The sequence below is a fragment of the Cetorhinus maximus genome, chromosome 1 (genome assembly GCF_964194155.1).
Source record: "Cetorhinus maximus chromosome 1, sCetMax3.hap1.1, whole genome shotgun sequence".
Classification (NCBI taxonomy): domain Eukaryota; kingdom Metazoa; phylum Chordata; class Chondrichthyes; order Lamniformes; family Cetorhinidae; genus Cetorhinus; species Cetorhinus maximus.
In genome coordinates this window covers 182,803,934-182,830,434 of record NC_135879.1, presented here as the reverse complement: position 1 = coordinate 182,830,434, position 26,501 = coordinate 182,803,934, and positions in this window count along the sequence as shown.

Below are 26,501 nucleotides of genomic sequence, written 5' to 3'. Positions count from 1 at the left end.
ACAGCCCCCACTAGCCAAAGTTTAAAGAAAAATAACTTAGCAGTGAAATTGAAGAATAATTTTAATAGAGGTGGAAACAGCCATCTTTTAGCGATTGGCAGTTTTAAAAAAATCAAATGCTGTTATTGTCACAGGAATTGACATAAGAAGAGGCAATGCGAGGAAAAATTCAAGCAGGCTTCAAACAAAAGAGGAAGCCCAATGAAATCTACAATGTAGAAGAGCCTGTAGCAATAAATTCAGACATTTACTTGTTGTTTAATCTGAAAGTTGGAAAGACAGAAGCAATATTTGTCACGGTGTAAGTAAGTGGCAAACCTGTTAGAATGAAAGTGGACATGGGAGTTTCCATTACAGTAATTGGGGAACATGCCTTCAGACATTTGAATAATGGTGAATATTAATTGAGTTTAGAAGAACCAGTCACCAAGCTAAAAACATATACGGGTGAAGACATTCAAGTAAAAGGCATAAGCAGAGTAACTGTCCATTATGGAAGCCAATTGGCAATACCTGTGTTGATATTGAGAGGTAGAGGACCAAGTCTTCTAGAACGAAATTGGCTATGGGAAAACAACCTTGATTGGCCACCGAAATTCCAAAAGGAAGCTGGAAGCGTTCCTATTTTGAAAAAAGGAGTGTGTAAGGACTCAACAACCTAAAGAAGTGCAGACTCCCCTAAGCCAAAACCTACAGCAGAAGAAACTCAAAGAGACCCTGCTTGATGACAGGGTTCGAGACGAGGTGAGCAACCTTCAAAAGGAAAAAGAAAACCTGTTGAAAAACATACTACAAGATTACCCCAGGCCAAAGTTTGTACCTCTGGAAAAGTATGAAGAGAAACAGAAAGAATTCACCACTTCTATGAACAAACTGAAGAATGAGTTGGCAGAGAAGGCAGAACAGTGTTCAATTTTCCAGGAGTTAGCAAACAAATACAAAAATGAGATGGAAGAGCTGAACAATCAGCTAAATGACGCCAAAGAGGCTTTGGAAGCAAACGTTGCAGAATTTTCCAAGAAGCAGACAGATAATGAAGTTTTGGGAGACTCAGCCACTGATCTCAGACAAGTTGAGCTTGCATCTGAGAGAGGTCTGGCAAACAGTGAAGTCGAAAAGTAGGCCGAGATTAAAACAACAACAGAATTACCTGGAAAAACTCAGCAGGTCTGGCAGCATCGGTGGAGAAGAAAAGAGTCGACGTTTCGGGTCCACATGACCCTTCAACAGAACTGAAGTATAGTTAGGAGAGGGGTGAAATATAAGCTGGTTTAAGGTGGGGGGCGGGGGGAGAGAAGTTGAGGGTGGGGTGGTTGTAGGGACAAGCAAGCAGTGATAGGAGCAGATAATCAAAAGATGTCACAGACAAAAGGATCAAAGAGGTGTTGAAGGTGGTGATATTATCTAAGAAAATGTGCTAATTAAGAATGGATGGCAGGACACTCAAGGTACAGCTCTAGTGGGGTTGGGGTGGAAAGACTGACAAGGTATTAGTTGTAGATTTAAAAATAAAGGAAATAGGTGGGAAAAGAAAAATCTATATAAATTATTGGGAAAAAAAACAAAAAGGAGGGGGAGGAAACGGGGTGGGGATGGGGGGAGGGGGAGTTTAAGATCTAAAGTTGTTGAATTCAATATTCAGCCCGGAAGGCTGTAAAGTGCCTAGTCGGAAGATGAGGTGCTGTTCCTCCAGTTTGCGTTGGGCTTCACTGGAACAATGCAGCAAGCCAAGGACAGACATGTGGGCAAGAGAGCAGGGTGGAGTGTTAAAATGTCAAGCGACACGGAGGTTTGGGTCTTTCTTGCGGACAGACCACAGGTGTTCTGCAAAGCGGTCGCCCAGTTTGCGTTTGGTCTCTCCAATGTAGAGGAGACCGCATTGGGAGCAACAAATGCAGTAGACTAAGTTTGGGGAAATGCAAGTGAAATGCTGCTTCACTTGAAAGGAGTGTTTGGGCCCTTGGACGGTGAGGAGAGAGGAAGTGAAGGGGCAGGTGTTGCATCTTCTGCGTGGGCATGGGGAGGTGCCATAGGTGGGGGTTGAGGAGTAGGGGGTGATGGAGGAGTGGACCAGGGTGTCACGTAGGGAACCATCCCTACGGAATGCCGCCAGGGGGGGTGAAGGGAAGATGTGTTTGGTGGTGGCATCATGCTGGAGTTGGCGGAAATGGCTGAGGATGATCCTTTGAATGCGGAGGCTGGTGGGGTGATAAGTGAGGACAGGGGGGACCCTATCATGTTTCTGGGAGGGAGGAGAAGGCGTGAGGGTGGATGCGCGGGAGATAGGCCGGACACGGTTGAGGGCCCTGTCAACGACCGTGGGTGGAAAACCTCGGTTAAGGAAGAAGGAGGACATGTCAGAGGAACTGTTTTTGAAGGTAGCGTCATCAGAACAGATGCGACGGAGGCGAAGGAACTGAGAGAATGGGATGGAGTCCTTACAGGAAGCGGGGTGTGAGGAGCTGTAGTCGAGGTAGCTGTGGGAGTCGGTAGGCTTGTAATGGATATTGGTGGACAGTCTATCATCAGAAATTGAGACAGAGAGGTCAAGGAAGGGAAGAGAAGTGTCAGACACGGACCATGTGAAAATGATGGAGGGGTGGAGATTGGAAGCAAAATTAATAAATTTTCCCAGGTCCCAACGAGAGCATGAAGCAGCACCGAAGTAATCATCGATGTACCGGAGAAAGAGTTGTGGGAGGGGGCCGGAGTAGGACTGGAACAAGGAATGTTCCACATACCCCATAAAGAGACAGGCATAGCTGGGGCCCATGTGGGTACCCATAGCCACACCTTTTATTTGGAGGAAGTGAGAGGAGTTAAAGGAGAAATTGTTCAGTGTGAGAACAAGTTCAGCCAGACGGAGGAGAGTAGTGGTGGATGGGGATTGTTCGGGCCTCTGTTCAAGGAAGAATCTAAGGGCCCTCAGACCATCCTGGTGGGGGATGGAGGTGTAGAGGGATTGGACATCCATGGTGAAGAGGATGCTGAACTCTTCTTCCGCCGTCTTCGTCTCCGTGCTCACTTCTTTGGGCAGGAGTCCTCGCCACGTTCAACGGATCCTTTTACCTACCTCCAATATTCTCCCTCCACCTGGACCCCTCCCTCTGGATTCTTACCTTCTCTTGATCTTTTCATTGAGAACTGTCGGCGTGAGATTAGCCGTCTCAATTTCTCTGCTCCTCTCACCCATTTTAATCTGTCTCTCTCTGAACTTACTGCACTCCATTCTCTCAGGTCCAACCCCAACATTGTCATCAAACCCGCAGACAAGGGTGGTGCTGTTGTTGTCTGGCGCACTGACCTATACCTCGCGGAGGCTGAGCGTCAACTCGCAGACACTTCCTCCTACCTCTCCCTGGACCATGACCCCACCACAGAACATCAAGCCATTGTTTCCAGGACTGTCACTGACCTCATCTCCTCTGGAGATCTTCCTCCCACAGCTTCCAACCTGATAGTCGCCCAACCTCGGACGGCCCGCTTCTACCTCCTACCCAAAATCCGCAAACAGAACTGTCCCGGCAGACCGATCGTGTCAGCCTGTTCCTGCCCCACGGAACTCATTTTTCGTTATCTTGACTCCCTTCTCTCTCCCCTTGTCCAGTCCCTTCCCACCTACATCCGTGATTCCTCTGACACCTTACGTCACATCAACAATTTCCAGTTCCCTGGCCCCAACCGCTTCCTCTTCACCATGGATGTCCAATCCCTCTACACCTCCATCCCCCACCAGGATGGTCTGAGGGCCCTTAGATTCTTCCTTGAACAGAGGCCCGAACAATCCCCATCCACCACTACTCTCCTCCGTCTGGCTGAACTTGTTCTCACACTGAACAATTTCTCCTTTAACTCCTCTCACTTCCTCCAAATAAAAGGTGTGGCTATGGGTACCCACATGGGCCCCAGCTATGCCTGTCTCTTTATGGGGTATGTGGAACAATCTTTGTTCCAGTCCTACTCCGGCCCCCTCCCACAACTCTTTCTCCGGTACATCGATGATTACTTCGGTGCTGCTTCATGCTCTCGTTGGGACCTGGGAAAATTTATTAATTTTGCTTCCAATCTCCACCCCTCCATCATTTTCACATGGTCCATCTCTGACATTTCTCTTCCCTTTCTTGACCTCTGTCTCAATTTCTGATGATAGACTGTCCACCAATATCCATTACAAGCCTACCGACTCCCACAGCTACCTCGACTACAGCTCCTCACACCCCGCTTCCTGTAATAACTCCATCCCATTCTCTCAGTTCCTTCGCCTCCGTCGCATCTGTTCTGATGACGCTACCTTCAAAAACAGTTCCTCTGACATGTCCTCCTTCTTCCTTAACCGAGGTTTTCCACCCACGGTCGTTGACAGGGCCCTCAACTGTGTCTGGCCCATCTCCCACGCATCCACCCTCACGCCTTCTCCTCCCTCCCAGAAACATGATAGGGTCCCCCTTGTCCTCACTTATCACCCCACCAGCCTCCGCATTCAAAGGATCATCCTCCGCCATTTCCGCCAACTCCAGCATGATGCCACCACCAAACACATCTTCCCTTCACCCCCCTGGCGGCATTCCCAAGGGATCGTTCCCTCCGTGACACCCTGGTCCACTCCTCCATCACCCCCTGCTCCTCAACCCCCACCTATGGCACCTCCCCATGCCCACGCAAAAGATGCAATACCTGCCCCTTCACTTCCTCTCTCCTCACCGTCCAAGGGCCCAAACACTCCTTTCAAGTGAAGCAGCATTTCACTTGCATTTCCCCTAACTCAGTCTACTGCATTCGTTGCTCCCAATGCAGTCTCCTCTACAGTGGAGAGACCAAACGCAAACTGGGCGACCGCTTTGCAGAACACCTGCGGTCTGTCCACAAGAAAGACCCAAACCTCCCTGTTGCTTGACATTTTAACACTCCACCCTGTTCTCTTGCCCACATGTCTGTCCTTGGCTTGCTGCATTGTTCCAGTGAAGCCCAACGCAAACTGAAGGAACAGCACCTCATCTTCCGATTAGGCACTTTACAGCCTTCCGGGCTGAATATTGAATTCAACAACTTTAGATCTTAAACTCCCCCTCCCCCCATCCCCACCCCATTTCCTCCCCCTCCTTTTTGTTTTTTTTCCCAATAATTTATATAGATTTTTCTTTTCCCACCTATTTCCTTTATTTTTAAATCTACAACTAATACCTTGTCAGTCTTTCCACCCCAACCCCACTAGAGCTGTACCTTGAGTGGCCTGCCATCCATTCTTAATTAGCACTTTTCTTAGATAATATCACCACCTTCAACACCTCTTTGATCCTTTTGTCTGTGACATCTTTTGATTATCTGCTCCTATCACTGCTTGCTTGTCCCTACAACCACCCCATTCTCAACTTTTCTCCCCCCGCCCCCCACCTTAAACCAGCTTATGTTTCACCCCTCTCCTAACTACACTCAGTTCTGTTGAAGGGTCGTGTGGACCCGAAACGTCGACTCTTTTTTTCTCTGCCGATGCTGCCAGACCTGCTGAGTTTTTCCAGGTAATTCTGTTTTTGTTTTGGATTTCCAGCATCCGCAGTAGTTTTTTGTTTTTAGGCTGAGATTAATGTCTGCTCTGGAAAGAAGAAGGTATGTAGAAGGAAGATACAGAAACTCTAATAGGAATTTAATACTGGCAGCATATGAATACACTTCCATACACAGGCCTGGCAAACAAATCACAAACGCTGATACCCTTAGTCGTTTGCTTCTACAGGAAAATGATGAACATCTCACAGTTCCACAGGAACTTGTTTTACCATTAAATTTTGAAGATTCCTCACTGGTGTGTGCTCGACAGATAAGAGACTGGATGATTCGGGACCCAGTCCTCTCTCAAGTATGAGAAAAAGTGCTACATGGTTGGTCACAGGAGCCCGTATCTGACAAAATGAAACCAAACTTCAGCAGAAGGCATGAAATAACGAGCCAGGATGGCATCTTATTGTGGGGAGCATGGGTGATAGTTCCTCTGAATGGAGGGGAGCCACTTTTAATTGAACTTTACAGTGCCCTTCCAGGGATTTCCTGAATGAAGACCATAGAACACAGCTATCTATGATGGCCTGAGATGGATGGAGAAATAGAAAGTTTAGTAAAGAACTGTGTGCAATGTCAACTGCAAAAGTTGCCAGTGACAGCTCTGTTACACCCATGGGAGCGGCCAAGTGGACCCTGGCTACGGTTACCCATTAACTACGTTGGACCTTTCCTGGGTACAATGTTTCTGCTCATTATCAATGCCCTTTAGAATGGTTGGACGTATACAAAGTGAAGTCACCAACGTCGGCTGCTACAATTGAGAAACTACGTTAGAGTTTTTCCGCTCACGGACTACCAGAAGTAAAGGTTTCTGATAATGGCATTTACAAGTGCTGAGTTTCAATGGTTTATTAGCCTCAATGGTATCACTCATGTGAAAACTGCACCGTAGCACCCGTCCTCAAACAGACTTGTTTAAAGGGTGGTTCAACCTTTCAAGGCAGGCATGAGAAAGCTAATTGGTTATTCCTTGGCCATCAAGCTAGCATGCTTTCTTTTTCATTACAGGACTACCCCTCACACAACAACAGGTGTCACACCTGCGGAGATATTGTTCAAACGCCATCTCAGGATGAGATTGAGCTTAATAATGCCGAATTTAGAGAGGAGATGGAGAGGAGTCAGGGAAGCCAGAAAACTAAACAGGATTGGCACAGTCACGAGAGGAAATTTACCATGGAAGAGCCTGTATACGTGAAAAATTTCGGCAAAGGACCAAAGTGGTTACCAGGTGAAATAAATGCGGAGAATGGACCTCTATTTTACCACGTGGAGATGGAAGATCGGATCATCTGTAAACATGTGGACCATTTAAGGAAGAAAGAAACAAATCACCAAGATTTGGTTCCACCAGTGATCATGACCATATCTGCTTTTTCTGTTGAGGATACTCAACCCAGGACTGACATGTCTGATGTTCCTGTAAGAGTTGAGGATACAGAACTGCAAGTGCCCACCAAAGCACCCACCAAAGCACCCAATGCTCAGGAAACTCCGGAAAAGAAGGTTCCTGACAAAGAATCTGAAGTTGTGGAGCTGTGATATTCCACAAGTACCAGGAAGTCACCTGAAAGACTGAAGTAGATTCCTTACCCAGTGTAAATATTATGTTGTCTTGAAAAATATGTACTTCTAAATATAATATGTATAGCTGAGTTAAAAGGGGAGTAATGTAGTAATTATGGAGAGCTTCAGTTGGAATTTGGTGACTGAGGGAGTTTAAGAGTTAAATTCCATCTAAAGTCTAGTCTTTCTTTAATATAGCAATTAACTAAAAGTTGATGTTAGGGTTGAAAGAAGGTGAGTTTTCCCTGCAGGTTACAGCACTTGAGATGCATGGCCAGTCAAGTAGTAGAATTGAGGGTCTAGGCCGAGAGAGCGATTTCAGGCAGCGAGTTCTAGACCCCCACCACCATTTGAAAGAGAGAGAAGGTGAATTTTAGTGCAGCCTTAAAACAGGGCTCATACAGGCTCAGCTTGCAACTGCAACTAGTTAATTAGATAACGAGCTTAATCAGGTTTTCAGAGGCTAGGTTCAGAGAGTATAAAAGTAGGCTATCTTATAACGATGACTTTGTCTGCACTGGAGTGCTGTGTTTGACTGCAGTAGAGTGCTTCTGTTGGAGTTTGGTGACTGAGGGAGATCAGTGAGGAGGGGTGAGGTTATCCTCTCCTTTTCTACCTTTCCTCAGAAAGGAGAGTGGCGGCTTTGGAAAGTAGGGCCAGTTGAGTAAATGAGAAAAGTGTAATATTTTTAAACAAGTTGCTGTACTTGGATTTAACTGAGAAGTGCCAGGAATAAGGGAGATTGAGGGCCAATATAATAAAGCAATATAAATAAACCAAAGTAGATTAAAATTAACGTAAGGGAAGTAGAATTAAGACATAGGAGGGCAACTCAGTAGAGTGGAATGTGTATCCTGTAATACGTGTGAAGTCATGGAAGCTACTGATGTCCTAGATAGTCACATGTGCAGGAAGTGCCGCCAGCTGCAGAAAATTGAGCTCTGGGTTTCAGAGCTTGAGTGGCAGATGGAGTCACTGTGGTGCATCCGTGAGGTTAAGAGCTACGTGGATAGCATGTTCAGAGAGGTGGTCACATTGCAGCTTAAGGGCCTGGAGACAGAGGGAATGGGTGACCACCAGGCAGTCCAAGAGAAGTAGAAAGGTTAGTGCAGCAGTCCCCTGGGGTCCCGCTCGCAAATTGGTTTTCCGTTTTGGAAGCTGGTGAGGGCACTGGTACCTCAGAGGAGTGCAGTCAGTGCCAAGTTTGTGGCACCACAAGCTTCTCTGCTGTACAGGAGGAGAGAAAGAAGAAAGGAAGAGCAATAGTGATAGGGGATTCACTGGTTAGGGGAACAGTCAGGCGTTTCTGTGGCCGTAGATGTGACTCCAGGATGGTATGTTGCCTCCCTAGTGCCAGGATAAAGGATGTCACAGAGCGGCTGCAGGACATTCTTCTGGGGGAGGGTGATCAGCCAGATGTCATGGTCCACATAGATACCAATGACTTAGGTAGGAAGGAGAATGTGGTCCTGCAATCCAAATTTAGGGAACTAGTTGGAAATTAGCAAGCAGGATCTCTAAAGTATTAATCTCTGGATTACTCCCAGTGCCATGTACAAGGAAGAAAAGACAGATGAATGCGTGGCTAGAAAGATGGCACAGGAGGAAAGGCTTTAGATTCCTGGGACACTGGGACTGGCTCTGGGGAAGGTGGCATTTGTACAAGTTGGACGGGTTGCAGCTGAACAGAGCTGGGACTGAGTTCCTTGTGGGTCGTTTTTACTAGTGCTGTTGGGGGGGCTTTAAACTAACTCAGCAGGAGTGTGGGAACCAGGAGAGAATATCAGAAAGTAATACTGGGGTGCACAGAATGCTGTGAGAAGCAAAAAGCACTCAAATAGAGAATAGTAAGTTAATAGATGGAGTCAGAGTAAGGGAGCAAGTAATGAAGTCTAAATCAGGGTTACACTGCATGTATGTGAATGCATGGAGTATAATTAATAAAATTGGGGAGTTACAGACACAGATGCCTTGTGGGATTATGATGTTGTGACGATAACGAAGACCTGGCTTAAGGAAGGGCAGATCTGGGTGTTAAATGTCCCTGCTTACAAGTGTTCAGAAAAGATAGGAAAGGAAAAAGAGGAAGGGTGGCGTTTTTGGTTAAGGAGGGTATTGCAGTACTGGAGAAAGAGGATGTGTCAGAGAATTCAAAGACAGAATCAATTTGACTAGAGCTAAGGAATAAGAAGGGTACAATTACATGCCTTGGTGTAATGTATAGACCACCAGCTAGTGGGAAGGATATAGAGGAAGGAGGAGAAGGTAAAGTGTAAATTTGCATTTGTTGAATAAACCATTCAAAAGAATAGGTAAAATCTCGCACCTAGCTGGGAGATGGGAGGAAAATGTTACTGTTAGAAGATGTGATGTTGAAAGCCTAGGATACAATGGAAAATTACATTCAAAGGAAAAGCTAGGTATAAACAGAAAGTGTGCGTGTGCGTGCGCGTGCGTGATTCAGAGGCAATGAAGACCTAACCAGCCTGTAACCCTACAACTGTCTGCAAGGGAATCAAGTTGCAAGGAACCTCAGTTTTGAATTTGTAAGGTCAAATGTGCTTTGCCTGGTGTCTGTTTAAATTCTATGGGTTATTGTTGCCTTAGTGATAATTTACTTGGGAGTGATTATTTTGGGGATTTGTTTAAAAGTTATTATGGTAGTAATATGTAGACATGTGTATGTGTTTCATTTGTTAAATTAATAAATGTTTAATTTACTTTTATATAAAAAAAAAACCTCAAGGCTCAATGGTCTTATTCCAATTGAAAATATAGGTCATTACAGTTGTTCAAGTTTCCCTCTGGGATTTAAACAACTCGGCCCTTACCATCGGCTGTGTCATATCAGCCAGCTTTGTCCTGCATGAATAGAGGTGGAGAAAGTGTAAGCACGATGCCTGCCAGGCCAGATAATAAGTATGCCTTGGACATGTGGGTGGTGAGTGACCCAAGGATGGAATGAGGACAATGAAGGTATGTATGAGAGTGAATGGTGATGTACCTTGAACTGGCAGTGAGTGAGATCCTTGTGGAAGTGTGATGGGTTTGAGAGTGCGTGAGTTGAGAGTGATGAGAAGAGTGACTTACCCTGGTGGAATGGAGGAGATCATTCATTCTTTTTGGCTGCCCTCTTGAAGGGCATTAGCACTGACCAGTACTGCCACTACTTCCCAAGCCAGATTAGTGATGTCGCTGTCCCTCTTGCAGCCAGAGCAGGGGTAGAGGATATCACGGCAGGCTTCCACTGGGTCCAAAACATGCTCGAGGGATATGTCATAAAACTGGGGGGCTGCAGTATCTCCTTGCCTGTCGGGGCCATGTCTTCTGTGCTGCACTCCTGGGCTGGAAGTGCTGAGAGGTGGACGCGCAGATGCACTTTGAATATAGTGCCCGGCGTGAGGAAGTGGTGAGTTGATGGCATGGCGGGCGAATAAGATCCTGCCTGCCATCAAAACGGCGTGACTCCTGGGAATGCATAATTAAAGCGGTGGGATTGGGACAATAGGCGTGAGAAGCTGCCATTCTCGCCCACTGCCGCACTTAGTGCAAATCTGGGACGATACCCCCCCATAAACAGAAATTGTTTCTCAGCAGGTCTGGCAGCATCTGTGGAGAGAAAAATAGTTAAGATTTCAGGCCTGTGTCCTTTCAATTTACAATCATTTACAACCTTAGCTAGCGTAGAGGCCAGGAAGGGAGGTTGAATGATAAGTTTACCCCTCAGTTGCTAACCTGCTGTGTACAGCTTTAAATGGCATGCAACCTCTGAAATTTGTAAAAAAAAACAGAAGCATGTGGTTCAGCTGTGATAAAATAATCTATTTATTATAGCATTATAGAACTGATAATAGCAAGCTAATTGAAAGGCATGACCTTCAGTCTTGTCTTTCAATCAGCCTCCCGAACCACAGCACTTTTTCGTCAGTCATCCATTATCACCTTAATGTGATCACATTAGCAGATAACATAGCATTGTGATTAACTCCTAAGCATTCTTTCTTACAAATGAGTATATCCTCATGAGTAATTCATGCAGTCAGTATGGTTCACTAGAATTATTTCTTTTTTTAAGCAAAAACACGGTTTATCAGCAATGGATTAATTTTTTCCAGTATTTTAAACGTTTGCTCAAATAGCAACAATGTACTCTGGGGAAAACAGAATCTCTAAATAACAGGAACTTATGCCAATGATTGGAGTGAGGTGAACATGCTACCAATTTATAAAAATAAACACCAGAATAACTAAATCTGTGAGCTTGATTATGACAACAGGCAAAATAAAAGAATACATTAACCAAGATGGTATTGTGCAGTATTAAGAGAAATATAATAGATAACAAGGAGTCAATATGATTTTACTGGTGGTAGACCATACTTGATAAACCAACAAGAGTTAGAACATAAGAAATAAGAACAGGAGTAGACCATTTGGCCCCTCGAACCTGCTCCGCCATTCAATAAGATTATGGCTGATCTGCTTATGTTTCGATTTCCACATTCCCATCTACCCCCGATAGCCTTCAATTCCCTTGCCTAACAAGAACCTATCTACCCCTGCCTTAAAAATATTCAGTGACTCCGTGTCCACCGCCTTCGGAGGCAGAGTTCCAAAGTGGTGCAACCCTCAGAAAAACATTCTCCTCATCTCTGTCCTAAAAGGGCGACCACTAATTTTAAAACAGTGCCCCCTAGTTCTGAACTCACCCACAAGAGGAAACATTCTTTCCATATCCACCTTGTCAAGGCCATTCAGGATCTTGTATACTTCAATCAAATCACCTCTCACTCTTCTAAACTCCAGTGGAAACAAGCCCAGTCTGTACAATCTTTCCTCATAAGACAACTCACTCATTCCAGGTATCAATCTAATAAACCTCCTCTGAACCGCCTCCCAAAGCATTTACATCTTTCCTTAATTAAGGAGACCAAAACTGCACACAGTATTCAAGGTGCAGTCTCACCAATGCCCTGTACCACTGAAGCATAACATTCTTATTTTATGTTCAATTCCTCTTATAATAAAGGATAGCATTCCATTAGCCTTCTAAATTACTGGCTGTACCTGCATAACTTTTTGACTCGTGTACTAGAACACCTAGATCCATCTGCACCTCTGAATTTTGCAACCATTCTCCATTTAATTAAGACTGCTTTTTTTGTTCTTCTTGCCAAAATGAACAACTTCACATTTTCCCACATTAAACTCCATTTGCCAGATCTTTGCCCACTCACTCAACCTATCTATCCATCTGCAATCTCATGTCCTCTTTACAACATACTTTCCTACCTACCTTTGTGTCATCTGCAAATTTAGCTACCATGTTTTCAGTCCCCTCATCTAAGTCACTGATGCAACTCGTAAAAAAGTTGAATCCCCAGTACAGGCCCCTGTGGGACTCCACTTGTCACATCCTGCCAATCAGAAAAAGACCCATTTATTCATACACTCTTTTTTCTGCCAGCCAGTCAATCTTCTATCCATGCTAATATGTTACCCCCAACACCATGCGCATTTATTTTCTGTAATAATCTTTGATGTGGCACCTTATCAAATGCCTTCTGGAAATCCAAGTACAGTATGTCTACAGGCTCCCCTCTATCCACTGCGCATGTTACTCCTTCAAAAAACTTCAATAAATTAGTTAAACATGATTTTCCTTTCACAAACCATGCTGACTCTTCTCTATTGCCTTGAGCTCTTCTAAGTGCCCAGCTAAAACTTCCTTAATGATCAATTCTAATAACTTACCCATGACGGACATGAAGCTAACTGGCCTATAGTTTCCTGTTTTCTGCTTCCCTCCCTTCTTGAATAGAGGGATTATTTTTGCTATTTTCGAATCTGATGGAACCTTTCCAGAATCTAGCGAATTTTGGAAAATTAACACAAGCGCATTGATTACCTCATTAGCTACCTCTTTTAAGACCCTAGGACATAGTCCATCGGGACTCGGAGACTTGCCAGCCCGCAGCTCCATCAATTTGCTCAGTACCGTTTCCCTAGAGATTTCAATTTCACCAAGTTCCTTTCTCCCATTCACCTCCTGATGTGCAGCTATTACTGGAATGTTTTTTGTATTCTCTATAGTGAACACAGGAGCAAAATATTTGTTTATTTCTTCCACCATTTCCTTATTATTTATTAACTCCCTACTGTCACTAGAGGACCAACAATCACTTTACTTACTCTTTTCCTTTTTAAATAACTGTAGAAACTCTTGCTATCTGTTTTTACATTTCTAGCTAGCTTCCTCTCACACTCTAATTTATTTCTCCTGATTAATCTTGTGTTATTCTTTGTCTTTCTTTATATTCTGTCCAATCAACTGTCCAGCCACTCATCTTTGCAGAGTTGTATGCTTTTTCCTTAAGTTTGATGCTTTCCTTAACATCTTTAGCTAACCATGGATGGTAGGTTCTTCCCTTAGAATTTTTTTATATACTAGGAATGTATTTATTCCGAATACTCTGAAATATCCCCTTAAATATCTGCCACTGCTTCTCTCTTGATTTATCCTCCAGTCTAGTTTCCCAGTTCACTTCAGCTAGCTCAGCTTTTATCCCCACTTAGTTGCCCCTATTTAAGTTTAAGATACTAGTCTTAGACCCACTCTTCTCCCTTTCAAACTGGATATAAAATTCAATCATATTGTGGTTGCTGCTACCTAGGAGTGCCTTTACCCTGAGGTCATTAATTAATCCTGTCATGTTACACAATACCAAGTCTAAAATAACCTACTCACTGGTTGGTTCCAGAACATGCCGCTGTAAGAAACTATCTCGAAAGCATTCTAAGAATTCCTCATCTAGGCTACTACTGCTAATCTGATTCCTCCAGTTTATGGGCTGAATTTTCTGGTTGGTGCGGGGCGGAGCTGGACCGGGTGCGGACCCGATTGCTGCTCGCAATCGGCTCCACACTGCCATTTTACGCGGGCGGGCCAATTAAGGCCCACCCAGCGTACGTCACAACTCCTGTGCATAGCGGGAGTAGGTGGGTGGTGGCAGACGCACTCAGGCCACCGGGTTCAATGGTGACCTGGCGGCCTGTATAAAGGAAGGCCCTGGCAGCCTTGGAATGGCTGCTTGCAATGGCTGGACGAAGGGCTGCGCAGAAGGGCAATGAAGTTCATGCAAGCTTGGAGGGTAGGCCATCGGGGCAGGCCAGGCTGGAGGGTAACCCTATGGGGCAGGTCAGGCCGGAGGGTAGGGCGGGGGACCAGTGTGCCCCTCGTTTTTCAGATGACTGCCTTCCTGCCCTCCTTGAGGAGGTGGCAGCATGGAGGGAGGTGCTGGTCCCCCAGGATGGGAGGAGGAGGCCCCCCCACATAACGAAATGTGCCTGGGAGGAGGTGGCAGAGGTAGTGAGCTCCTGCGACGTGGTGTGGTGCACCTGGATCCAGTGTCGCAAACGCTTCAATGACTTGTTGCGCTTTGGCAGGGTGAGTACCGTGTTGGCATTGGGCATTTAACCCAGCTGGTCGGCTTACCCCCTCTGCTGCCCCCCCCACCCCCTACTCAAGTCTGAGTGTAGGGACTGCATTGAATCTTTGATGGCAAGTGTCCTTTGCTGGGTGGGCCAGCAGATACTGCCCATGCTGAGCCTGAGAGGGTGGTGAGAAGATGTGTTTTGCCCCCGCAGCATGTATAACACTGAGTCCTACATGACTGGTTTGGGGGCAACTGGGAGGAGCTGCAACTAGACGCTGTGCTTGAATTGCAGGACATGTCCTAGTCAGGGTGATGAGATGCTGGGAGGGGAGCTTCAAGGTGACATGGCAACGAACCATCTGCTGCCCTCTGTGCTCCACATGCTTGCACCTCCTTGCTATGGAAGGATATACCGTGTGGTGCCTAATGTGATGTAGGCAGCATGTGTCCAAGGGCCAGGTGGGGGTGCTGGGAAACAGGCCTAGTATCTTAGTGTGAGTGTTTGGCAGCAGTGGGGTGAGGAGGCTCTGGAGCCCTGATATGTCCCACTCTGGTTAAGGTGGGCCGTGTGCGAAGAGAGTCCACGTGCAATTTTCACTAATCAATGCTCGTCTCTCATTTTCAGGAGAAGAATGCTCATAGCACGGCAGAGTGTGTGAGGACTGGTGGCGGCCAGGTGCAGATCGCCATTCTTAACCGGTTCGAACAGGAGGCCCTGGATTTGGAGATGCGCCGAGGTCCGCTGGTATCAGTAAGGCTGGGGTGCCACGGCCAGGTATGTTTGCTGAGCAGTGAGGTCAGCATTGTTCTCCCAACAGCCATAGCACTGCTGAACGTTAATTGATTTAATTTTGCAACATGGCTTGATCACTGGTTATGGAAGGATGAGCGTATACTGATCCGGGGGACAGGGATGCACTTTGACATTGTCTCCACGTTAACTGATCCACTGTCCACGTTTTTCTTTCAGTATCTTCGGAGCAGGGCTGGGAGGAGGAGCAGCAGAGGCCCCCTCTCACACCTGAGGGGCCTGAAGTCTCACCAGCGTCACACTATCTCTGCCAGGCAGGCACCAGCGCAGATACTAGCACCTTGGTGGGAATTAGAACATTAGCTAGTGTACTGGGGCACAGTGGTGAGAGCACTTCACCGTCACCGGAGGAGCTGACAGAGACAGAGTGCCCATGGCACCAGCAGTCAGAGGACTTCAGGAGACCAGGCACATGCTCAGTCGGTGCCTGATGATGTGCCTCTGGAGTCGTCCACGACGCAGCAGGTGTACGAAATGCGGCCGGGTGTGCGGAAGCTTCTGGCGGAGATACATGAGGCTGTGCTTAGCTTGGTCTCCATGGTGGAGGAGCCTACCCGGACGATCTCCAAAGCAATGAGCCACATGTCCGAGCGCCATGCGTCCTCCCTGGAGAGAGTGGCGAGTCTCATGGAGAGGCTCCTCCAGGAGACCTGTCAGGACTTCCTGCAGATGCGCTCTGACCAGCAAGCCCTCACATCGGCATTGAGCTCAGCTGGTCAGTGCCAATGTGGGAATTGGTCTGGGCATCAAGTTTCCCAGCTCGGTGCCCATCCATCCACGGTGAGCAGGGAGTTGTGAAGTGACCTCACGTCGGCGCAGCAGCTGCCTGTCGTCTCTGTGGGCTCCTCCCAGGGCACTCCGGATGAGGGCGGCAGCTCCTCTGCCCCTCTCCCAGTGACTGGAGCATCCAGTGAGGCTGCGATGACTGGGGAGTTGCCAGCTGTGGAACTGGCAGCTCCCTCCCAGGTGGGGCCAGCACAGGCTCCACGGGCCAGAGGATGACTGCCAAGGTCATCGAGGCCAACAGGACAGCAGAGTCAGCAAGCTGTCTCAGGTGTCACTCCGAGCGATGGGACAGCACCAAGACGTAGCACCCGGAAATGTAAATATAAGGCACCTTAGGCACACGACAGTTTTTCACTGGTGCTTTTGTGTTGGCCTGAGATGATGTCCTTATAATTTGTTCTGATTTGTAACACCATTGTCTTTCTTTTGCATAAGTTTGTTTGCTTGACATATTAAATTCAGATATGTCACAATGGCTGAAGGTGCCTCTTTTCTTCTGCATGTGGATGGTTTCCAAAACTGTAATGAGTGCTTTGTTGGACATTCAGCTTTATTAACAATGCCCTTAGTTACTGTCCCTAACCTGGCAGATTTTGCACTTAGGTGTCGAGTATGGAGCCTACAGCCCAGGCTTGTCCTGGAGGTCCATGTGCAGTGTGCTAGCTGATGGTTCATTGGATTAAAGCCTCCCGGCTGTCCCTGCCTCCTTGAAGTATGCCAGAGTCAGCATCTACCTTCCTCATCATTTCCCTGTGCATGCTCATCCTCAGACTCACTGCTGGACTCATCGTGTGCAGCCGCAGCCACTGCGTCGACGTCTTCATCACCCACTGCGTCCCCCCTTTCCAGTGCAAGATTGCGGAGAGTGCAGCATGCAACCACTATCACCGAGACACAATCTGGGGGATACTGGAGTGTGCCCCCTGAGTGGTCCAGGCATCAGAAGCACATCTTGAGAAGACCGATGGTTCTCTTCACCACAGCCCTTGTGGAGGCGTGGCTCCTATTATACCGCTGCTCAGCTTCTGTTCTTGGATGGCGGAGAGGCATCATGAGCCACCTTCTGAAGGGATAGCCCTTGTCACCCAGCAGCCATCCATCCAGCCAGGCTGGAGCACTGAAGAGCCCCGGCACCTGGGAGTGTCTGAGGATGTAGGCATCGTGGGAGCTGCCTGGGTACCTTGCACAGACTTGTAGAATCGGCATCCTGTGGTCACACACTATCTGCACGTTCATGGAGTGGAAGCCCTTCCTGTTGACGAAGGCATCAGGCTTACCTGCTGGCGCCTTGATAGCCACATGTGTGCAGTCTATTGCACCCTGGACCCGGGGGAAGCCAGCAATGGCCGCGAAGACTCTGGCTCGCTGTGTCTGGCTTGCCTGGTCCCAACGGAAGTGGATGAAGGTCAATGCACTCCTGAACAGAGCGTCTGAAACCTGCTTGACACAAATGTGGACAGCTGATTGGGAGGCACCGCAAAGATCACCCACCAACCCTTGGAAGGAGCCAGTGGCATAGAAGTTGAGGGCAGCTGTGACCTTCAGAGCCACTGGCATGGGGTGTTCACCTACACAGTTAGTGGAGATCTCTGACAGATATAGTTGACTGTCTCCCTTGAGAGACGGAGCCTCCTTCGGCACTACACCTCAGACATATTGAGGTAGCTGCTTCGGCACCTGTATACCTTGGCAGCACCATAGTCTTCTGCAGTCCCTTCTGCCTTGGTCCACCTCTTGACCCTGTACCCCTTGTCCCTGTGCCTGTCCTCCCAAAGGTGGCTCCCCTGGAGGCTGAATGTGCACAAGGATGTGATTGCACTAGATAGAGTGCAGAGGAGATTTACCAGGATGCTGCTTGGCCTGGAGACTTTTAGTTATCAGGAGAGATTGGATAGAATGAGATTATTTTCCTTGGAGCAGAGGAGATTGTGTGGGGATATGATTGAGGTGTATAAAATTATGAGGGGCATAGAAGGAAATTTTCCCCTTGGTGGAGGGATCAATAACCAGGGGGCATAGATTTAAGCTAAGGGGCAGGAGGTTTAGAGGGGACGTATGGAAGAATTTTTTCACCCAGAGGGTGGTGGGGATCTGGAGCTCACTGCCTGAAAGGGTGGTAGAGACAGAAATCCTCATAACATTTAAGAAGTATTTGGATGTGCACATGTGAAGCCATGGCATACAAGGCTATGGGCCTCGTGCTGGAAAATGGGATTAGAATAGTTAACTCAATGGGCCGAAGGGCCTTTTCTGTGCTGTAGACCTCTATGACTCTATGACTCCTGGCCTCCTCCCCTTCTAGCCCTCCCTTCCTCCTCAGTGGAGCTGCCCCCAGTGGACAGTTCAGCTCCCATTCCCAGGCTAAGGGAAGGCAACTTGAAACCTGTAGGCCCAGAAAAGATTCCTCACTGCAGTGTGCTGACCTGAAGGTTAAGAGTCCAGACAAAGCAGCTGGAATGCATTTGGAAGTACTGCAGATCACACGGGCAAGTTTCAATAACTTTGAAAAATAAATACTTGACAGTGCACTCCCGTGGCCCCAGTAAGCCCTCTTATCCTGCTTAGGATTATTATTATTATTATTATTATCTTAGGCTGCTCAGTTAGATAAGAGCCCATGGTGTTAGAGGCAAGGTACTAGCATGGATAGAAGATTGGCTGTCTGGCAGGAGGCAGAGAGTGGGGATAAGGGGGTCCTTCTCAGGATGGCGGCCGGTGACTAGCGGAGTTCCGCAGGGGTCAGTGTTGGGACCACAAATTTTCACTTTATACATTAATGATCTAGATGAAGGAACTGAGGGCATCCTGGCTAAGTTTGTAAATGATACAAAGATAGGTGGAGGGACAGGTAGTATTGAGGTGGCGGGGAGGCTGCAGAAGGATTTGGACAGGTTAGGAGAATGAGCAAAGAAGTGGCAGATGGAATACAATGTGGGCAAGTGTGAGGCCATGCACTTTGGTAGAAAGAGTAGAGGCATAGACTATTTTCTAAATGGGGAGCGAATTCAGAAATCTGGAGTGCAAAGGGACTTGGGAGTCCTAGTCCAGGATTCTCTTAAGGTTAACTTGCAGGTTGAGTCGGTAGTTAGGAAGGCAAATGCAATGTTTGCATTTATTTCGAGAGGACTAGAATATAAAAGCAGGGATGTACTACTGAGGCTTTATAAGGCTCTGGTCAGACCACATTTAGAATATTGTGAGCAATTTTGGGCCCCGTATGTCAGGAAGGATGTTCTGGCCCTGGAGAGGGTCCAGAAGAGGTTCACGAGAACGATCCCAGGAATGAAAGGCATAACATATGAGGAACGATTGAGGACTCTGGGTCTATACTCGATGGAGTTTGGAAGGATGAGGGGGGATCTGATTGAAACTTACAGAATAATGAAAGGCCTGGATAGAGTGGACGTGGGGAAGATGTTTCCATTAGTAGGAGAGACTAGACCCGAGAGCACAGCCTCAGAGTAAAGGGAAGACCTTTTAGAACAGAGATGAGGAGAAACTTCTTTAGCCAGAGAGTGGTGAATCTATGGAATTCATTGCCACAGAAGGCTGTGGAGGCCAGGTCATTGAGTGTATTTAAGACCGAGATAGGTAGGTTCTTGATTGGTAAGGGGATCAAAGGTTACGGGGAGAAGGCGGGAGAATGGGGTTGAGAGACTTATCAGCCATGATTGAATGGTGGAGCAGACTCGATGGGCCGAATGGCCTAATTTCTGCTCCTATGTCTTATGGTCTTATCCCACCCACGGATGAAGTTTATACAAATGTCTCCTACCCACCTGCCAGCTGCGCCCGTGCACCGACCTGAAGATTGCATGGGCGCCGAAAAATCACTGTCGATTGGTGATTCAAGGGCCTTAAGTGGCCCGTTAATTAATGGCGGGCGCACATCGAACATCATCACGCGCCCGTGCAACGAAATATCGTGATGGCCTGTAGTGACATCGGGACGCTTGCCCAATGTCACTGTGCGTCATTTTACACACGGACATGTAGGACACGCCCCCGCATGCTAACAGGAAAATTCTGCCCTATGTGTAGCTTAAAATCACCCATGATTATTGCCATCCCTTTATCACAAGCACACAATATGTTCCCTTGAATACTTTGTCCTACACTGTGCCTACAGTTAGGGGGCCTGTGGACCACTCCCATGAATGACTTTTTTCCCCCTGCTGATCCTCATCTCCACCCAAAACGATTCTACATCCTGATCTCCTGAACCAAGGTCATCTCTAACTATTGCACCAATGCCCTCTTTGATTAACAGTGCTACCCCCCACCCCCCCATCTTTTACCCAGCTTCCTATTCTTCTTGAATGTCATGTACCCTTCAATATTAAGGACACAATCATTGTCGTCCTGCAGCCATGTCTCCATAATTGCTATCAAATCATATTTATTTACTTCAATATAGGACATCAATCCATTTACTTTGTTATGAATGCTATGTGCATTCAGATACAGAGCCTTCAGTTTTGTCTTTTTGTTATCTTTGTAACATCTAGTCTTGAATGTTGATGTATTCTTAGGTTTTTTTCTCTCTGTTCCTTCCTGCTCTGACCCTCATTTCTCATATTACTATTTTGCTCTCTGGCCTTGACTCTACACCTTGAATTGTTACCTCTACCCAAGCTTGATCCCTCATCCCTCTTGTTTAGTTTAAAGCCCTCTCTCCTTCCCTAGTAATGTGATTTACGAAGACACTCATTCCAGCACGGTTCAGGTGTAAACCGCCCCAACGGTACAGCCCCCACTTTACCCAGTGCCGATGCCAGTGCTCCACAAGCCAGAATCCACTTCCCCCTCACCAGTCTTTGAGCCCTGCATTTGTCTCTCTAATCTTATTTGCCCTGTGCCAATTTGCATGTGGCTCAGGTAATCCAGAGATTATTACCTTTGAGGTTCTGCTTCTTAATTTGTTACTTAGCTCCTCATACTGACTTTGCAAAACCTTTTTCCTAGTTCTCCCTATGTCATTGGTAACTGTCTCCCTTCCACTGCAAGTTCCTCTCCAGCCCTGAGCAGATGTCCCAATCCCTGGCACCAGGCATGCAACATAGCTGTCTGGACTCTTGCTCTTTGCTGCAGAGAACAGTGTCAATCCCCCTCACTATACTATCCCCTACTACCACTACGTTCCTTTTTACTCCCCTCGCTTGAGCAGCTTCCTGTACCATACTGCCATGGCCAGCCAGCTCTCACCTTGCACCTTGCATACTTTGTTTTCATCCACACAGGTTGTGAGCACCTCAAACCTGTTTGACAATTGCAAAGCCTGGGGCTCCTCCCCTACTATCTGCTCGGTCCCATTACCTGCCTCGCTGACAGTCACATCCTCCTGTCCCTCACTGCTGACCAAAACAGATGACCTATTCTAAGAGGTGTGACTGTCTTCTGGAACAAAGTATACGGATATTTCTCCCCCTCCCTTATGTTGTGCATTGTCTGCATTTTGGCTTCCCAATCAATAATCCTGAACTGGAATTCCTCAAGCTGCTTACACTTCCTACAGAGGTGTTTGTCATGGATCGCCTTGGCATCCAAAGGATCCCACATCTCACAGCTACAACATAACACCTGTCCCGCCATTCTATCTTATGTTATTTAGTTAATTTACTTTAATTACTTTCTTCCTATGTATGCTTCAATTTACAGTATTTATTGAATGCTAGTACCACTGACAACTAAAGGTTATATGTTTCTTAACTACAAGGTATGAGTTTTTGATGTTTGCTAATTGTTTGATAATTGAAATTACTTTAATTTTTTTTACCTTTATTGTTTGATTTTAATTTTAAAGTTTTCAAATTTTGGTTTATTATTTTAAAGTTTTTGTTCTTTTCATTTATAGATCTACCTTAACTCGCCTGGCCTAAGCTGGTTTCTCACACACTTAGACTGAGCATTTACCAGCCAACCAATTTACTAGCTTCCTGTGACATCACAGTTGCTTTTTTCTCTTTTATTCCCTGACTGCAGCTTCCCAGCAGCTTAGAAAGTGCGTGCCTCAGCTCCCACAGGTCCACTCTGACTCCCAGCAAGGTAGGCCTCACTCGAATCCCCGGTCTGTATTTATAGGTGCCCCTCAGCTCCTGACAGATTCATGCAGGTCCGCTCCGCCTAACCTCCAGCAAGGTAGGCCTCACTCAAATCCCCGATCTGTATTTATATGTACACCTCAGCTCCCGATTGATTCATGCAGGTCCGCTCCACCTGACTTCCAGCAAGGTAGGCCTCACTCGAATCCCCGGTCTGAATTTATAGGTGCTCCTCAGCTCCCGACTGTCTCCTGCAGGTCCGCTCCGCTCCGAGTCCCAGCAAGATATTTAAGAATATAACAGAGTTTGTTGACAATTAGAAACTTAGCAAAGTCAATATACCTATTAAAGCCTTTGAAACAGAACCATGAAGGCGAATGCTTTACAAGTAGAAAATTCCAGAAATGCACAATGGGAGCATCTGTGGAGAGAAAACACAGAATTATTATTTTAGTTGACCTGTCATCAGGTTTGTTTAATTTTAGAGATATAGCAGGTTTTAAGAAAGTACAGAGGCAGGGAAAGGGAGTGGGACAAAAACAAAAATTGCTGAAAAAACTCAGCAGGTCTGACAGCATCTGTGGAGAGAAAGAGAGTTAACATTTCAAGTCCGTATGACTCTTCTTCAGAACTAAAGAGAAGTAAAAATGTGGTGAAATATATACTGCTTAAGGGGGGGATGGAGCTGGATAGAAGGCCAGTGATAGGTGGAGGCAAAGGAAGATGGCAAAATATGTCATAAACAAAAGGTCGAAGAGGTGTTGATGGTGGTGATACTGGCTAAAGGAGGTGCTAATGGAGACATTAAGAGTAGAAAGCAGAATGAACAAGTGACAGATGGCCCAAGTGGGGGTGAAAAAAGGGGATCAGAAAGGGGTGGGGTTGGAGGAGAGAGTTCATGATCTGAAGTTGTTGAACTCATTGTTAAGTCCGGAAGGCTAAAGTGCCTAGTCGGAAGATGAGGTGCTGTTCCTCCAGTTTGCGTTGAACTTCACTGGAACATTGCAGCAGGCCAAGGGCAGACATGTGGGCATGAGAGCAGGATGGTGTGTTGAAATGGCAAGCGACAGGAAGGTCTGGGTCATGCTTGCGGACAGACCGAAGGTGTTCTGCAAAGCAGTCACCCAGCCTGCGTTTGGCCTCTTCAATGTAGAGGAGACCGCATTAGGAGCAGCGAATGCAGTAGACCAAATTGTGGGAAGTGCAAGTGAAATGCTGCTTCACTTGAAAGGAGTGTTTGGGCCCTTGGACAGTGAGGAGGGAGGAAGTAAAGGGGCAGGTGTTGCATCTTCTGCGATTGCATGGGAAGGTGCCATGGGAGGGGGTTGAGGTGTAGGGGGTGATGGAGGCGTGGACCAGGGTGTCCCAAAGGGAGGGGTCCCTATGGAATGCTGACAGGGGTTTGGGGGTGGGGTGTGAAGGGAAGATGGTGGTGGTGGTGGCATTATGCTGGAGTTGGCGGAAAAGGTGGGGATGATCCTTTGAATGCGGAGGCTGGTGAGGTGAAAAGTGAGGACAAGGGGGACCCTATCATGGTTCTGGAAAAACAAAAAATGCTGGAAAAACTCAACAGTTCTGACAGCATCTGTGGAGAGAAAGACAGAGTTAATGTTTCGAATCCGTATGACTCTTCTTCAGAACTAAAGGGAGTGGGAAGCAGTGTTGGGGGTGGTGAGAAAATAATAGGAAGATCTGTGGCAGTGGAGACTACAGGAGTGATTAAATGACAAAATAAGTGATGGTGCAAGGTGAAGGAAGGGGTGGTAATGGGAAAGTAAAGAAACAAAAGATGTGTTTAGAGGAGTTGTAAATGTCAACAACATAATCATTACCAACACCTACCCTTCAACATGAGAGCAATAGCTGTGAGCTGATGTTGCTGAATGCAATGTTGAGTCTGGAAGTGACTAATCTGTTGAATCAGAGTGTACAAAGGGTCGTTGTTAAGAAAGCAGCATTAGCTTGGGAAAAAATAATTACAAGGATACTATAATGATGAGTTCTAGGGCTGTTGTAACTTTTAATTCATTTTGATGACTTGGGAGAAGTAACTGAAGCAAAATTCTCCAAGGGGTTCAGCTATGGCTCAGTGCTAACACTCTTGCCTTTGAGACAGAAAGTCATCGGCTCAAATCCCTGGAACAAGGAATCTAGGCTATGCAGGAATGTTGTACTGTCAGAGGTGAACAACTTTCAAATGAGATGTTAAACCAAAGCTCTGTCTGCCCTCCCAGATGGATAGAAAAGATCACATGGCACTAGTTTGAAGAAAAGCAGAGTTATCCTTGCTGTTCTGGCCAAAAAAAAAAGATTATCTAGTCATTATTACATTGCTGCTTGTAGGAGCTGGCTGGATGCAAATTCACTGCGACAGTTCCTACATTACAGCAGTAATTACACTTCAAGAAGTGCCTCTAAAATAAAGGCAAAATACTGCAGATGCTGGAAATCTGAAACAAAAACAAAAAATCTTGAAAAACTCAGCAGGTCTGACAACATCTGTGGAGAGAAAGACAGAGTTAACGGAAACATTAACTCTGTCTTTCTCTCCACAGATGCTGTCGGACCTGTTGAGTTTTTCCAGCAATTCTTGTTTTTGTTTCAAAGAGTACCTCATTGGCTGCAAAGCACTTTGGAACATTCAGAGATCTTGAAAGGCTTTATAACTGCAAGTAATTACTTTTTTTTTCTCTTTCCATTTTGCTGATAATGTCAAATTGGAACAGGTCGAACAATAGTAAGGAACTCACAGAATGCAGGGATTTGAACTACAGGACTATAAATTGTAGGAGCAGAAGTAAGCCATTCTGCTCACTGAATCTGCTCCTCCATTCAATAAGATCATGGCTGATCTGATAATCCTCAAGTCCACTTTTCTGTCTTTTCCCCATAACCCTTGATTCCCTTGCTGATTAAAAATCTGTCTATCTCAGCCTTGAGAATACTTAACAACCCAGCCTCTACAACCCTCTGTGGTAAAGAATTCCACAGATTGACTGCCCTCTGAGAGAAGAAATTCCTCCTCAATCTCTGTTTTAAATGGGCACCCACTTATTCTGAGATTATGCCCTCTGGCCCTAGACTCTCCCACAAGGGGAAACAACCTCTCAGCATCTACCCTGTCAAGCCCCCTAAGAATCTTAGATGTTTCAATAAGGTCGCCTCTCATTCTTCTAAACTCCAATGAGTACAAGTCCAACCTACTCAACCTCTCCTCTTAAAAAAATCCCTCCATACCCGGGATCAACCTAGTGAACCTTCTCTGGACTGCCTCCAACACCAGTATATCTTTCCTTAGATAAGGGGACCAAAACTGTTCATCGTATTCTAGGTGTAGTCTAACTAATGCCTTTCATAGTTTTAGCAAGACTTCCCTATTTTTATACCACATTCCCTTTGAAATAAAGGCCAACATTCCATTTGCCTTCCCTATTACGTGTTGAACTTGTATGTTAGCTTTTTGGGATTTGTGCACAAGGACCCCCAAATCCCTATGTGCTGCAACTTTCTTCAGTCTTTCTCCATTTAAATAATATTCAGCTCCTCTATTCTTCCAGCCAAAGTGCATAACTTCACATTTTCCTACATTATATTCCATCTGGCAAGTTTTTGCCCACTCACTTAACCTGTCTACATCCCTCTGTAGATTCCTTGTGACATCCTCACCACTTGCCTTCCCACATATTTTTGTGTTATCCGCAAACTTGGCAATAGTACATTCATTTCCCTCATCTAAGCCATGAATATATGTTGTAAATAATTATGGCCCCAGCACTGATCCCTGTGGCACTCCACTAGTTACAGGTTGCCATCCCAAAAATGTCCCCCTTATCCTAACTTTCTGCCTCCTATTAGTTAGCCAATCCTCTATCCATACTAATATACTACCCCCAACACCATGAGCTCTTATCTTATTAAGTAGCCTTATGTGCGGTACCTTATCGAACGCCTTTTGGAAATCCAAATATTTACTGTCTACTGATTACCCTTTATCTATCCTGCTTGTTACTTCCTCAAAGAATTCTAATAAATTTGTCAGGCATGATTTCCCCTTCATGGAGCCACGCTGACTCTGCTTGATTAGATTATGTATGTCTAAATGCTTTGCTATTACATCCTTTATAATAGACTCCAACATTTTCCCAATGACAGATATTAAGCTAACTGGCCTATAGTTACCTGTTTTTTGTCTTCCTCCCTTTTTGAATAAGGGTGTTACATTGGCAGTTTTCCAGCCCTCTGGGACTTTTCCAGAATCTAAGGATTCTTGGAATATTACTACCAGTGCATCCACTATCCCTGTAG